Here is a 15,045-nt window from a genome sequence, read left to right as displayed (position 1 = left end):
AACTTTTTATATCTTTTTTTTCCAACTTCCCCATTTGGTGAACTGTAAAAATGATATGTTTTTTCCACTCTTTGTCTCTATCTTTGTTCACTCACAAAGAGTTAATAGTTATTAATCAATTAATTTTTTTTGTTTGCATAAGAATTAATAATGTTGCACACATGTATTGTGAAATAATTGTTTGTTCATAATTATTTTTTGCATTTTTTTAGAAGTCAATAGTCAAATTAATGATATTGAATTAAGACATTTCGAAGTTTGCTATTTTGTACTTCTAATAGAAATGCTTGCAAATGGAAGGCATTAATTTTTCTGTTTACTTTATCGAATTTCATAAAATTCAATTCAAACCAAAAATTGAAGGTTAGAAAAGCAGTTGGATAGTTTCATAAAATTATTATTTTATCATTTAAAAGATATGTACCACATCGATTAGGACTAAATATTAGAATCATTAGCATTGTTCCAATCACACAGGCAAAATCTATCACTCAATAGTCAAGTACATTGTACAATGCAGTCGAGAACAACTTAAGCGTTTAGTTAAACCTTTTCTATCTGTTTATTTCCACAAAACATCAAATATCCAGATTGATACTGGATCCTCCGAGTCAAGTATAACTAGTTCACATTCAGAAAAGATCCGCCTCTTTTAATTGTACCTCCTGCATGCGAATTATATAACAATTAAATAAAACTACACCAGAGATTAATTAGTCAATAAATATAAACACGAGCTAAAACATGTGTTTACTAATAATTCTTAAACAGGTCTAAGCTTTCAAAGTTTGCATTGAAAAATTAAAGTGAAAATTTTCAATACCTCCACGTGTAAATCGCATAAATTAGACAACCAAAGATTATTCAAAGATTTTTCTTTCTTACCTTATGGTTTTTCGCAAACAAGTAGATAGCAACAATTGTAAAGACAAGTGAGCAGTAATCTGTTAAAACAAAGTAATCCGGTGTTAATGAAAATAAGAACAACATATTATGTTTAAAACTAAGTTTTCATAATAATGAAATCGAGTAAACTTATTTGATAAGGATAAACAAATAGAACGCATTGACAAATTGACATCAAATTAAATTGATCCAAAGAAATTGAGATGATCAAATTTGATTACGTACACATTAATTTTCAAATAATTAATCCACACATTGTTTTATTCTTTAAACATCTTTAAACACAGGAGCCAACACTTTCACTCTTATAAATTACTGCCATAGTAACTTGAACTTGGTGATCAGCTTTTTAATTGATTTGCAGTAGCTCACAATTAATTAAGCTTGATCATCAGTAGCTATTATTGATCATAAAAATATTTGTTTAATTTACAATCTAAAATTACGCTCCATACTCTATATATGTGAATTATATATTTGCATCATCAACACTAATATTATAAAATAATCTGTGAAATAGGATGCTCTTGGAGTATTTTATTTTCATCACAAAATATATTAAAATTATATTAGACAGAGAATATATCTAACACTTTCTAAACACTAATATATAATAGTTTCTACAAAATTATGAAATATTTGTACTAAAATACCAAAATATAAATATATATAACCTAATTGGAATCAATAATCAAACTTCAAACATGTCATACTCTAAAGAAATTAAAGCATGATAGTCTGTGTGTTTGACATATTCAACTAAATGTTTGATGAGAATCTGTGATTGTTAACAGCCAATAATGGTTTCTTTAGCAACTCAACTCAACTCAGCAAAACCACAACCAATTACATTTACCAACTCAACTCTTCGCTTCCCCAATTTCCAACATTCTCTTCACATTTACAAATGGTAGGTGGTCCTATAAATCCCATTCAAGAATGAACAATTTTTTTCAGTTCCTAGTAGGTGAAGTTTCTTCCACATTTATAGAAATTTCGACAGTATCTCCCCATAGTTCTCCAAGTACACGACCTAGATTTATGCATTCATCTAGTATGTACCCAGAGAACATGAGGAGCAGCTATCGAAATTTCCTTTTATGTGAAACAAAACTTCACCTACTTGGAACTAAAAAAAATTATGCATTCCCAAACTGTCCAAGTTGGGACAATTCAAGAATTATTAATAGACATATGATCCTCTTGTCATCCTAAGATGACACTGATAAAACATGTGTCTACTAATAATTCTTAAACGGGTCTAAGCTTTCAAAGCATGCATTGAAAAAAAAAAACGTAAATCAATATATATAGTTGAGTTTATTAACATTACCTGGTTTTGGCGGAGAAAATATGAAGAAGAAGAAGTAGTTTGGGCAAAAATCAAAGGGTTTTGATTTTCATTATTGATCAATTGAAATAGTAGAGTAGTGGACCTTCTCAGCTAGTTCCATGGATATTAATAAATCTAAAATTTGTTAGCACTTAACATTTGCTAAAGAAACCGTCTTAAGTTTCAATTCTTTAAATTAATGTTAATTAGATTTGACATTGAAGATTAATTATTCACTAAGGCTTATCATATTTTAAAAAAACGAATATAAAAGGTTGCATATTAAATATGAGATTATGCAATTAAAATTAAACCCTAGTAATGGCATTGGTGAGGGAAGATGAAAGAATTCCTTCCTATATTAATTAGTTGATATATTTTAAGCCACTAAAGTTTAATTGTTGGCTTAATAAAATAAATGAATGTTTCAAGACTTATAATTAATTATTATTAATGGTTATATATTGGTGAATTTAAATAGAAATAGGAAAAGACATGTAATCTTTTGTAATCTAATAATCATTTTCTATTTATTTTCTATTTTTAATATTTTGTAATGTAATTATTTTTTAATTTAAGCTAATATATTAGATATTAGAAAATATAAAGAGATGAGAAATAATGATGCCACAAATCTTAAATACTTAATATTTATAGAATTTGAAGAAGCCAAAAAGCACTAAACAAAAGGTTGAATAATTAAATATGAAATTATGACATTAAAATTAGGCCCTAGTGGCATTGTTGAGGGAAGATGAAGGAACATTCCTTTCTATATTAATTAATTGATGCTTTTTAAAGCCATTAAAGTTTAATTGTTGGCATAATAAAATAAATGAATGTTTCAAGACTTGTTGAATTTAAATAGGAAGAGGAAAAGACATGTAATCTTTTGTAACCTAATAATTATATTATATTTTTAATATTTTATAATGTAATTATGTTTTAATCTCAACTAATATATTAGATAATAAATAATATAAGAAGATGTAAAATAGTGATGCCACATCACCTCTTGTAGTCAAGGCTTATAATTAATTAAGAGACATGGATGAAACTAATGTTATTTAAGTTACACATAGTTGATTTATAAGCTTAATGTGTCAAAATTGTTTAAACCTTTCCAAGATTAACTATTGTTTTCTTATTATTTCTTTTATCTATGTTTAAATTTTAGGAGAAATTTGTCAATTTTCAATTATTGGGTGAAATTGGTACGCAAATGATGTGTTTTATAGCAATTTGCGTCTTTCTCATCTTCAAGACTATCATTAGTCGATAATGTTGCTATTACCTCAGGCTCTCGTGAGTCTAAACATTTTCTAATTAATTGAAAATGATATAATGATTAATTAATTGTTGATAATAAAACCAATTTAATACGGCGTCTCCCCATTTCTTTCTTTATTTCTTTTAAACCTCAATCATTGTCAAAACCGTTAATGGGTTGCAATTAAACACTTAACAAATCTTAAACTTGTTGTTAGCAATTAACATTTGCTAAAGGAATCGTCTTAAGTTTCAATTCTTTAAATTAATGTTAATTAGATTTAAGACGAAAATTAATTATTCACTAAGACTTATCTATAAATAAAAAGTAGATACAAATGTTGTATAATTAAATATGAGATTATGACACTAAAATTAGGCCTTGGTAGTGGCATTGTTGAGGGAAGATAAAAGAACATTCATTCCTATATTAATTAAATTATATGTTATGACGTGAAAAAATAAACAATCCATTTTTGTATTTTGTAGTTTGTGAAGATTTGAAACAATGTGCTTTCTTTTCAGGGTGATAATAATTGGATCCATTGCTTTTTCCTTTTAATGTTTTATAAACATATATTGTCTATTTGCATCAAATAAGTCTCAATCTCTTTTACAATCACTAATAAAACACCTTTCAATTATTAAACTATAAATATGTGTCATTCAAAATTGTGATGGAAGATAGAGAATTTAGGGAGGGTTTCTTCTCTTAAGAGTTAAAAAAAAATTGAAATTTAAAAATTTTCAATAAATACAAATATAAGATGAATAGTTTCATTTGTTCAATAGACTAATCATATTAAAATAATGTTAGTAAGGAAAATAATTTAAAAAATATTCGTAATTAAAATAATTTAAAAAATGTAAATTACCTCTCTCACCTCATTTTTTAAGAAAAAATAAAAACAACTTGAAGTTTTAAAAAATAATGAAGTAATTTAAAAATAATCAATTTGGAATAATTCAAAATTTACCCAAGAGATTATTCACAATATCAATCAATGAATTAGAAACATTAAGTGGTATAACATATAACTATTATTTTTAACTTATTGATCTCAATCTTGAGCGTTCGAATTAGATCTTTGGGGTTTCATTTTTCAGATTTTAGTGATTGAAAGTATGAAACTCAAAGTAACAAAAATTAAATTTATATTTTATCGCAAGTGAAGTGTAGGGATTAATCCAATTATTTGCGTCTAGCGTTTCTTTTTGTTGCTATCACTCTTGTTGATGATGATAAGCCTTTTTTTTGCATTGTCACTACCAATTTATTATCTACATTCATCTATAGAACGGAGCAAGATGCCAAGAAAGAAATATAACACAAGAAAAATAAGTTATCCCAATCGTTCAAAACAAATACATACATAGCCAGAAAAATAAGACATATCATATCACACTTAAATATTACCACTCTAAAAAGAAAAAAAAGGTCAAAAGACTAACACACATGTAAAAAGACGACCAACAACAACACTAAACATGTTTTGTGTATTGATTACTTCCACCATCACTAACTTCATCATCATCAATAATTTGGTTTTTTCTCTTTCTATTCTTACCGGCATTAGTAACATGAAAATCTCCCACAGAATCTTCCAAATTATTTGATAAGATATCATGAGGATCCTGTAATTTTTTAATCAAGGAAATTAAAATTATGAGTAAACTGAACATGCTAATTTTAATCATAAAGGAAAACAACTGGGAAATAAGAGTAAATAAAATTACCATTTCTTGGGAATGTCCTTCCTTTCTTTCATATATTTCCACATTTTCATGATCTGTATTGTTTTTTTCCTACAAAATACAACAATTAAATAATTTTTTTAACATTACATATATTGCCTACAAATTGAACCTAGCATAGGTAGATAATACCTTCTTCAATTCTTGTTCGAGCTCCAATTTCTCATCAGGGGTGAAAAGTTTTGACACAGTAAAATTCTCAAGTCCCTCTTTCAAATTGTAGTCATTCAATTTCAGTTTGTAAACAAAATCTTTTCCACAAAGGCTTTGAATTTCTGTAGGGACATCCTTACTATATAAAGGTAGTCTATTAAACAACTTGTGGGCTGATGTATCAAGTAACTTCTCAGCTACATGATTGAATAAGACAAAAGTTGTCTCTGCTGTTTTATCCATGACTTTTATATGTATTTTGTACCTACATTAGAATAATGAATTAAAATGAAAAACTAACAACATAATAAGCAATTTTTTTAAAAAATAATATTATTTTTCTTACATCACAAGAGGATAGTCACATTCCTTTTTGCAAGTGCCACACATATAAATACCATTTGTAGGTATGACCTTTTTTATGCATGTTTTGCATGAAACATAGTACCATCCAAAGGAGTTGTCTATTTCACTAATCTTGCCCCGCACAGTAACAATATATTCCTACAATTAAACAATAAACATTTACAAAAATAATAAGGACATTCCAATATTTAGGAACAAATAACACAAATGGATGAGAAGGAAAAAAAATAGAAAAATCACCTTCACTTGAGAACTCCAATCAGCCTCCAATAGTTCTTCAATGCTCATTCTGTTAAGGAACATCTCTTCCTCAAAAGTAATCTTATTCACATTCGAACTTTCAATAACTTGCACAACGTTGGAGACGGTGGAAAATCTTTCAATTAATGATGCTACATAATCTATTTGAAGATTTATATAGATTTTGCTTGCACTTGTGGTAGAGAAATTAACCTCACCTGTTTAGAGCAAATGTAACGTAAAACGAAACTTGAACAAAATCTAAATTTTTGTATAATATTAAAATAGCCACATTGCTTTTGAAAATGTTAATTAGTGGGATCTAAATAAAATAATCACCTTGGAATTTTTTAATGGTTGTAGAAGTTACTATCACAATACAAGGACCCTCGTCTTTCTTGTACAAATTTGGATCAAACATCTCCCCTAACTTTCCCCATAAAGTAATCTTCATTGTTACCGAACTATCCATAAAAATTAACAAAAATTAATAATGTAAAGAGAACCAATAACTAAAAAATAACATAAATAACTAAAAAATATAAAGTCATAGTTTTCTTGATTATATTCAACTTACTAATCCGTTAGAATTTTTATATCTCTTTTTTTCCAACCAGCTCCAACGATCTCAATATCACCCACATCACATAAACTTCCAATAACATCTGTAATATTATGGAAAAATAACATAAACATGTTAAAACATAAGGATTAATAATTTCTAATATACACTTAAAGATTAACAAACATTAATAATTAAAAAAATACCTGAGAGGATTGTGTTATCATTCACACATAAATTAATCAAATTCGGAGATACGAATTGAAATCCATTAATCGGAATCTTGACAGTTCCTTCTTCTAACCTCTTAAGAGAAGTTATAACCAAGAAAATAATCTTATACTGATTTGAAAGTGGTCTGTACTCGCCTGTAGTTGAAACAACTTTCAAATTCTTGACATTGTACAAAGAACCCTCACTCAACATGTGCTTAAACCTTGTCACTAAGGTTTTCCTGATTGTTGCATGCATGAGATTTTCCTACGAAAAAAAAAACACATACTACATTCAGTGTGAAACAATTGGGAAAAAAAATTAGAGAAAACAATGAGAGAATAAATTTTTTATACAACCTTTTCATCAATAAAAATCATATCAACACTAATCAATTCTCCATTTTTTTTAGTATTAGTAGACTCCCACATCCTACAAAGCCTAACCCTTATCATCCAACTATCTTTATTATTGTTCAACTCATGAAGAAAAGAGTACTCCATGAAGCACACAATATAAAAAATTCAAATAAACCAAACAATAAAAATATAAGTATTTTTCTAAAGAGGGCGTTGACTAAATAAATAAAAAAACCCTAAACATAACAAATCTTAAATATTTAGTGTTTACAGAGCTTGAAGAAGCCAAAAGGCACTAAACAAAAGGTTGCATAATTAAATATGAGATAATGTCATTAAAATTAGGCTCTAGTGGCATTGTTGAGGGAAGATGAAAGAACCTCTCTTCCTATGTTAATTTATTGATGTATTTTAAGAGACTAAAGTTTAATTGCTAGCATAATAAAATTTGAAGGAGCCAAAAGACACTCAACAAAAGGTTCCATAATTAAATATATGATTATGACATTGAAATTAGGCCCTAATGGCATTATTGAGGGAAGATGAAAAAATCTCTTTTCCTATATTAATAAATTCATGTATTTTAAGCCACTAAAGTTTAATTGCTAGCATAATAAAATAAATGAATGCTTCAAAATACTTATAATTAATTATTATTAATGGTTACATATTGTTGGATTTAAATAGAAAGAGGAAGAAACATGTACAAAGAATATCCACTAATATTTTAGATATTTTAAATAATAGAAAATATAAAACGATGAGGTTGAGGGAAGGTGAAAGAACCTATCTTCCTATGTTAATTAGTTGATGTATTTTAAGGCACTAAAGTTTAATTGCTAGCATAATAAAATTTAAAGAAGCCAAAAGGCACTCAACAAAAGGTTGCATAATTAAATATGAGATTATGGCATTAAAATTAGGCCTTAGTGGCATTGTTGAGGGAAGATGAAAGAACCTCTCTTCCTATGTTAATTAATTCATGTATTTTAAGCCACTAAAGTTTAATTGCTAGCATAATAAAACAAATGAATGTTTCAAAAGACTTATAATTAATTATTATTAATGGTTACATATTGTTGGATTTAAATAGAAAGAGGAAGAAATATGTACAAAGAATATTCATCAATATTTAAGATATTTTAGATAATAGAGAATATAAAAAGATGAGGTTGAGGGAAGATGAAAGAACCTCTCTTCCTATGTTAAATAGGTTATGTATTTTAAGGCACTTAAGTTTAATTGATAGCATAATAAATTTTGAAGAAGTCAAAAGACACTCAACAAAATATTGTATAATTAAATATGAGATTATTACATTAAAATTAGGCCTTAGTGGCATTGTTGAGGGAAAATGAAAGAACCTCTCTTCCTATGTTAATTAATTCATGTATTTTAATCCACTAAAGTTTAATTGCTAGCATAATAAAATAAATAAATGTTTCAAAAGACTTATAATTAATTATTATTAATGATTACATATTGTTGAATTTAAATAGAAAGAGAAAAAAAAGTACAAAGAATATCCACCAATATTTTAGATATTTTAGATAATAGAAAATATAAAAAGATGATGAATGATATATATTAATAAAGTTACTATTTATTAAATGTGTTAAATACAATCAAATTAATTATAAGAAGATGAAAAGCTAAATTTTTTTTAAAAAATCTCTATTTATTAGATAATAGAGAATATACAAAGAAGCAAAATGGTGATGTCACATCACCTCCTCAAGTCCTAACTTTATATATATATATAGATCTTTTTTATTTATATATTAACTTGAGAAGTGTTACACAACTTTCAAAATAAAAAATAAAAAAATTATGTATCAAACAAATTTATTTCGCTGGCTACCCAAATTTGATTCTTAACAACAATCAAGACTCTTCTTGAGCGAGGGCCGTGAATCTGGCAAAATCTTCAGACTCCACCTAGCTAGCATTCGAAAAGAAGTAACCATTCGAAAAGAATACAATTTTTGTTCCAATGTACCAAATGCAATTTTGTCATGTGAATGAAATTAAGAATAAATTTGAGAAGCATGAAATCAATTAAAAAAATTAATCTTTTGAAACTTCACTTCAAAGAATTGTAACTAAAAGCTATGAGTAGGAAGTAAAGTAGCTAATCTAATACTAAGAGTCTAGCATAGTATATTGGTAAAAAAAATCAAATGGTCTTTTCGGTTGAAATCACATTAACTCATCAAAATAATCACTCATTTGACAGTTTTGTTAAAATACACTTATCCTCCACGCTTATTTTGAACACTTGCATTGTTTGCGAAGTAACTGATAATCGTGACATGAGAACATATTTAAGATAGTGATTGTAATCTCATATTGGCATCAATGTTGTCATAATGACTTAATTACGTTGAATGGGAGATGTAGTAGGTTTGAACATTTCAACATTTCAGTCGTAGAGCAATATCATATAAGGAGTCCATGGCAAACTCAAAAAGAAACCAGTACAAGCAATCATTAGGCACAAAAAATTAAGATGAAAACTATAACTATGCTTTTTAATAGCACATAATAACATAATATACAATTAGGTTTCACATAATTATATTCTGATTTATGGTCCATTGTGTGATACCCAAGTTTAATCTTTTAAATTAAACAACTATTTACATGTTTGTATAATAATAGATTATTATGCAATTATTTAATTAATCATCTTAATGAACAAAAATACTCATCGTCAAATGTACTAATCTTAATGATTGCGTCACGTTTTAGGTGGTGATTGTGATGGCGTTAACAGTCGAGATTAAAATCTCTCTCTCAAAAAGCTTGCGCTTTTTCATTCATCCTTTTTATCCACAGCTGCCTAAAATCAAGGGTGTTTGTTCCTCTGGCATTTGCTTTATGTACTCTCAAATAATACAGTCAGCAGTTGCAGCGCTGAATTGAATTGAGGGACAAACTGAATTGAAGCATACCCATCACTCCATGAGTACAGCTGTTAACCTTGCTTGCAAATTTTCTCTCCTTTCATTTGTCATCTTTTGCAGCACCTGGATTGGATTGCAGGCTCACCGTGTGTCTCATTGCAGCAGATCTTCTCATTGTTCATTTTGGACATTTTTTCACTATGCTAGATTTTCACCTCGGGCTCTATTGCCGGCCACATTAATGATCTGCTTCTTCTCGAGATTTTTTCTCTCCTTCTTCTCGAGATTCTCTCTTGCTCTTATAACTATGCTTTTTAATAGCACATAATAACATAATATACAATTAGGTTTCACCTAACTTACACCGAAGACCTTTTTATACCACAACTGACTCTTTGGCAGCTAATTTACTAACCACGAAACCCACTTACACGCGAGAGTCAGTGATTGTGCTCCACATCAACCGTGAATTAAAATTAACAACAACTCAATCACAAACATATATCCAAAATACACTAAAAAAAATGAAAAAAATAATAGCTGTAAATCCTAGAAACGTTAGTAATTGTGCTCCACATCAAGCATCTTCGCCCGAACTCCTTCACAGCTTTCTCTAATTCAGCATTAGTCATGTAGCCTTTAGCCTTATCAAAGCTGTGTCACCAACAACTTAATTAATAAAAAATAAAAATAAAAATTGATACATAAGTTGAAATTAATAGATAATTATAATTATTACAATTATCAATACCTAGTTTCCGAGGGATTGCCTTCAAATAAATGTCCCGTAGAACCTAGAAATCAGAATTAACCAAAGATCAGTAGTTGTAAAGTAGAAGTCAAATGAAGAGTAAAGAAAGGTCAACGATAGGTGAAAAAAGAAAAAAAAAAATGAAACGTGATTAGCTCCTGCGTAATTTATCAGATCCAATGAAGAAGATGACCTGAAAACGAAGTGGAGAGTAAACTTCGCTCGGGTCCTCTCGCGAGAACAGAAGAGAAATTGAGATATAAAATAAAATAAAAAAAAGAGAAGTGAGAAAAATAAGCTTCATTTATATTTGTTTTATTGGATTATTTGTTAAAAAAAAAATGAAAGCTTTTTATGAGTTTCGAGTGAGCTTTTCCGTTAAGTCCTTGTGTCTGTGATTTTCATCTTAGTTGATTTAGAAGACTTGTCCGAGCATGAGAGGGAAAATTTGTTAGGTGCTTCTGGAGCATTCAATATATATGTGTATGCTTCAATCATTGTTGACTACAATTCATGATTAGCGAGAAAGAGACGAAGAAGCGATCGCACGTGGACAGCACGTGATTCAATGTTGGGCCTCCTATTAGCCCAATTTCTATATCTGGCGATGCTATAATCACTGTACAATGTTCCAAATACATCCTTCCTTCTTTCTATTTTTTGATCAGCCACAACTGTGCATCGTTTCATGGGTGTTTCTAAGACCACTCACTGGTATTCTACATACACCCCTCTTCTCTCCTTCTGAATAAGGAACGTCATTTGTCTTTTCGATTCAATCGTTCTACCAAACGAGAAGCCATCAATCAACGTGCTTTATTCTCCTTTAATTAATTTATTCATTATAGCCTCATTAAAGGCCATGCTTTAATCAAATCCCGATTCCTATCTCATCCTTCACCTCCACCTTTCACCTAATGATGGACAAGCCATAACTTAATTTGGTAAGATTCGGATAAGATATATGTTTTCTTTCTTAAAAATCGGAATCAAGAGGAAATGACACTGATGCTTCAGTTTTAAACACAAAAAAATTGACCTATTAACAATCCTAACCCTACTAATCAAGATCAAACTCCCACGTATTCATGAATGAGTTCGAATGATAAATTAGTTATTATGATCAAATCCAATTCGATTTTTAACATCTCTAGTACATTTATATTAGTAGAGTGATAGTATCAAACATGAAACAATAAATCTTTTACTAATCTTATATTTCATATAATTCACTCATCATCCAATATTTAAATAGTGGATTTGTCACTAAAATTTATCTTAGCGGTGTGCAGCAACCCTTCGCCTCATGATTGAAGTTGAGATTTTTTAAGTAGCTTTATTTATGTCTTGCAAGTAATTTTTTCTTTTCCTTGAGAGGTCTTGACAGTAGTTTCTAATGCAATTATTAAGTTTATACCATACTAATTTGTATTAAAAGAAAATATTATATATATATTGTTATTTTTACATATAACTTTCATCTCAATGCGAATATATAAAGGTATTTTTTTATGTATATATCGAAAAAAAAGTAATGAGCGGGACTGTACGAACCTAAAAAAATTATTTTGGCACCCACTTTCTTAACAAAACTCATTCGTAAAATTTAAAAACAAAAGTTTTACTCTTCAAATTTGTCTAAACACCAAAAGTAACCCCATCTTCGCCTTCGTTTTAACTAATTCAATTATATTTTATTTGTTAGGTTTAAACACTCGTTAAAAACTGCAAATTCACAACATCAATATTCATCTCCCAACATCTATAAACGGCTAAGGCAACATGATTCATGTCCAAATTGAGGCTATGAGAAAAAACAATCTCTTAAAAAATCACAATCAATTCATTGGAATCATCTACATTTGGTTGCCCACAATTCAAGAAACTCTAGTTTTTATGATAATTTCCATCAGATTTTAATCTCTCTATCTCTCTCCCCCTCCCCCCCCCCCTTCTCTTGGCGTTTAAATTTGATGAGTTCATCATATTACATTAAAATAAAGTATTATGGAAGAAATCAACTTTTGTTGAAACTTAAAATAATTTAGGTATTAATTAGAATACTTGTTATATATTTTATTATTAGAACAAAAACTGATAGAGAATATGGTGATGAAGAAATAAATAATCAATTCGAATGTTGAATACTAGTCATTCTAGTTCCACATAAACATTCAATTTTGGTTTTGAAAAGAAAGAGGAATATAGATTAGGGTTCATCTTCTTTTTTTTAATCTAATGTAATTCATATAATATGAATTTCAAACATTCATGACCTGAATGTAAATATTTTTACTAATAATTCACTTTATGAGAATTTTTACAATATAAAAATTTATAAAAAAATATTGGAAAATTTTCTTATATAGCCACTTTCAAAAACTTATTATCAAAAATAGCCATAGAACAAAATGTTTTAAAATAATAACCACACACATTTATTATGGACAGAATTACCCCTCCCCAAAGACCATTGTTGAAATCGCCTAAATCACCTATATCGTCATCGCCCGTCATCTCATAAATTTCTTTTTACAACCCCATCGTCACAATCTCACCGTCACATACCTAATTATCACAGCCTCCATCAGCAAAAGGTTATGCACTATCAATGGCATGAGGATTCGGCCTCAAGGACGACTCTCTTACACTTTTACAGTAATTTTTAATTGATTGGTGGATTATTATTGATAAAGAAGCATACTATGATATGTATTGACATGAATACTTCAAAAAAAATTAAGATTAATATTTGCAAAATATAAGCACATTAAGTATTCGTTAAAATGCCTATAAGAATTTTTTTTCAATTATCTCAATAAATCATCTGGATATTCCTCAACAATTATAGAAACACATAATTTACCAGACTTTTCCTAATTTTTATATTCACACAAACAAATATCTACCCATAGTGTAATAAAAATTAATAAAGATATATGTTTATACAAATATCTACAAAACTCATATATCAAACTTAATTAATCTTACAATCTAAATTTCAAAAAACACTAACCTTAATTCCTTCTTGAGGTTTTTTTTTTGTGTTAATTGATTTTATCTTCAGTGCTAGTTAAATAATTGTTGTTTGATGCATATGAAATCTGAGTAATTTTGTGTTTAGTTGTTGGAGAGAGTTTGAGAAGTCAAATGGGAGGAGTTTTATGGAGTTTGTGTTTAATTGTTGAGGTGAAATAGTTTGTATTTAGTTGTTGGCATAAAATGAGAGAGGAGCTTTGGGGAGGGGTAATTTAGTCCATACAAAATGTGTGTGGTTATTATTTTAAAAACTTTTATTCTATGACTAGTTTTCATAATGAATTTTTGAAAGTGGTTATATGAAAAATTTTCCCCAAATATATTTCATGGAATCAAATAGCTCCACCAAAAAATAATAATTTATATAACAATGTTACTACCGTTTTGGCGTATAACATTATCGCGAAGCACTCACTATCCAATTAATTTACAGTTTCAACGGCAAGACTTGTGACAAAATAAAATGCGGAGCATAAGGATTCTATTTCTATGCATGTATAAAAACGAGAATGTACAAGCACCCAAAGTAAACGTTCGCGTGATGATATGCTTAGAGCTGGCAGCCGGCGTTCTAAACAAATTTCCACGAAACTGAAATAGAAACAAACAGCAAAAACGCGAAACGAAACGACGCTCGCACTCCATCAGAGCTGATTCCAACTGATTGGCACACACCGTAAGTGTAACCGGCACTCGCATTTTTGCTGCCTTTTCAGGTAAAACTCAACATTTTCGTTTTTTTTGATTTCACTGTACGTAACTGTCATCGTTACTTTGGATCTGTTGACGAATTGACCTGAATTGTGATTGTATTAATGGTAGATCTGATTCTGTGAATTGCTTGATCTTGATTCGGCGCAAATAGTTTTAGTGCTTGATCTGAAATTGTAAGGATCTGATATTTAATGGATGGTTAGTTTTGAATGTATCTAAAAAAATTTTAAGCCTGTAGTTACTCAAATCTAGTTCTTTGAAGTAAACTTTGACTATGATTGTTGTTCAAGTTATTATTATTATTATTATTATTATTTTTGGGATAATTAAGTGGCTACAGTAGAGTCAGCTGCATCCAGAATCGTGTATTTTAAATGGAACGTAACGGAGTGTCGATTACAATGGTTTACAGGTCCCAAGTTGTGTGGTTCTTTTTTCCTTTTTTTCTGGGAAGAATTAATACAAGGTTTCATATTCTC

At 28.8% G+C, this 15,045-nt stretch overlaps 1 protein-coding gene and 2 long non-coding RNA genes across 9 annotated transcripts in view; 1 reads left to right on the top strand and 2 right to left on the bottom strand.

Moving 5' to 3' along the window:
• The window catches only part of LOC102628217 (UDP-rhamnose/UDP-galactose transporter 6-like), a 70,787-nt gene that overhangs the window by 52,927 nt on the left and 2,815 nt on the right, over positions 1 to 15,045 (top strand). The window contains exon 1 of one of the 7 annotated variants that reach the window (XM_006473047.4): positions 14,289 to 14,568. The exons of 5 other annotated variants lie outside the window; for them this stretch is intronic. The gene's annotated coding sequence lies outside the window, so the exon portion shown is untranslated. Of the gene's footprint in view, positions 1 to 14,288; positions 14,569 to 15,045 lie in introns of those variants that run through there. One more of the 7 variants, XM_052440724.1, reaches the window with a different exon arrangement.
• LOC127902123 (uncharacterized) lies at positions 4,945 to 5,481 on the bottom strand. Its single transcript, XR_008054642.1, has 3 exons — positions 5,396 to 5,481; positions 5,246 to 5,314; positions 4,945 to 5,143 (listed from the first exon to the last, which is right to left on the bottom strand). It is a non-coding gene; the product is annotated as an uncharacterized LOC127902123 (long non-coding RNA).
• On the bottom strand, positions 5,516 to 6,486 carry LOC127902122 (uncharacterized). Its single transcript, XR_008054641.1, has 3 exons — positions 6,362 to 6,486; positions 5,763 to 6,240; positions 5,516 to 5,681 (listed from the first exon to the last, which is right to left on the bottom strand). It is a non-coding gene; the product is annotated as an uncharacterized LOC127902122 (long non-coding RNA).

Source organism: Citrus sinensis, chromosome 5 (genome assembly GCF_022201045.2).
Source record: "Citrus sinensis cultivar Valencia sweet orange chromosome 5, DVS_A1.0, whole genome shotgun sequence".
NCBI lineage: Eukaryota > Viridiplantae > Streptophyta > Magnoliopsida > Sapindales > Rutaceae > Citrus > Citrus sinensis.
The sequence above is the reverse complement of the archived record's forward strand: the minus strand, read 5'-3'. Positions and strand labels throughout refer to the sequence as shown.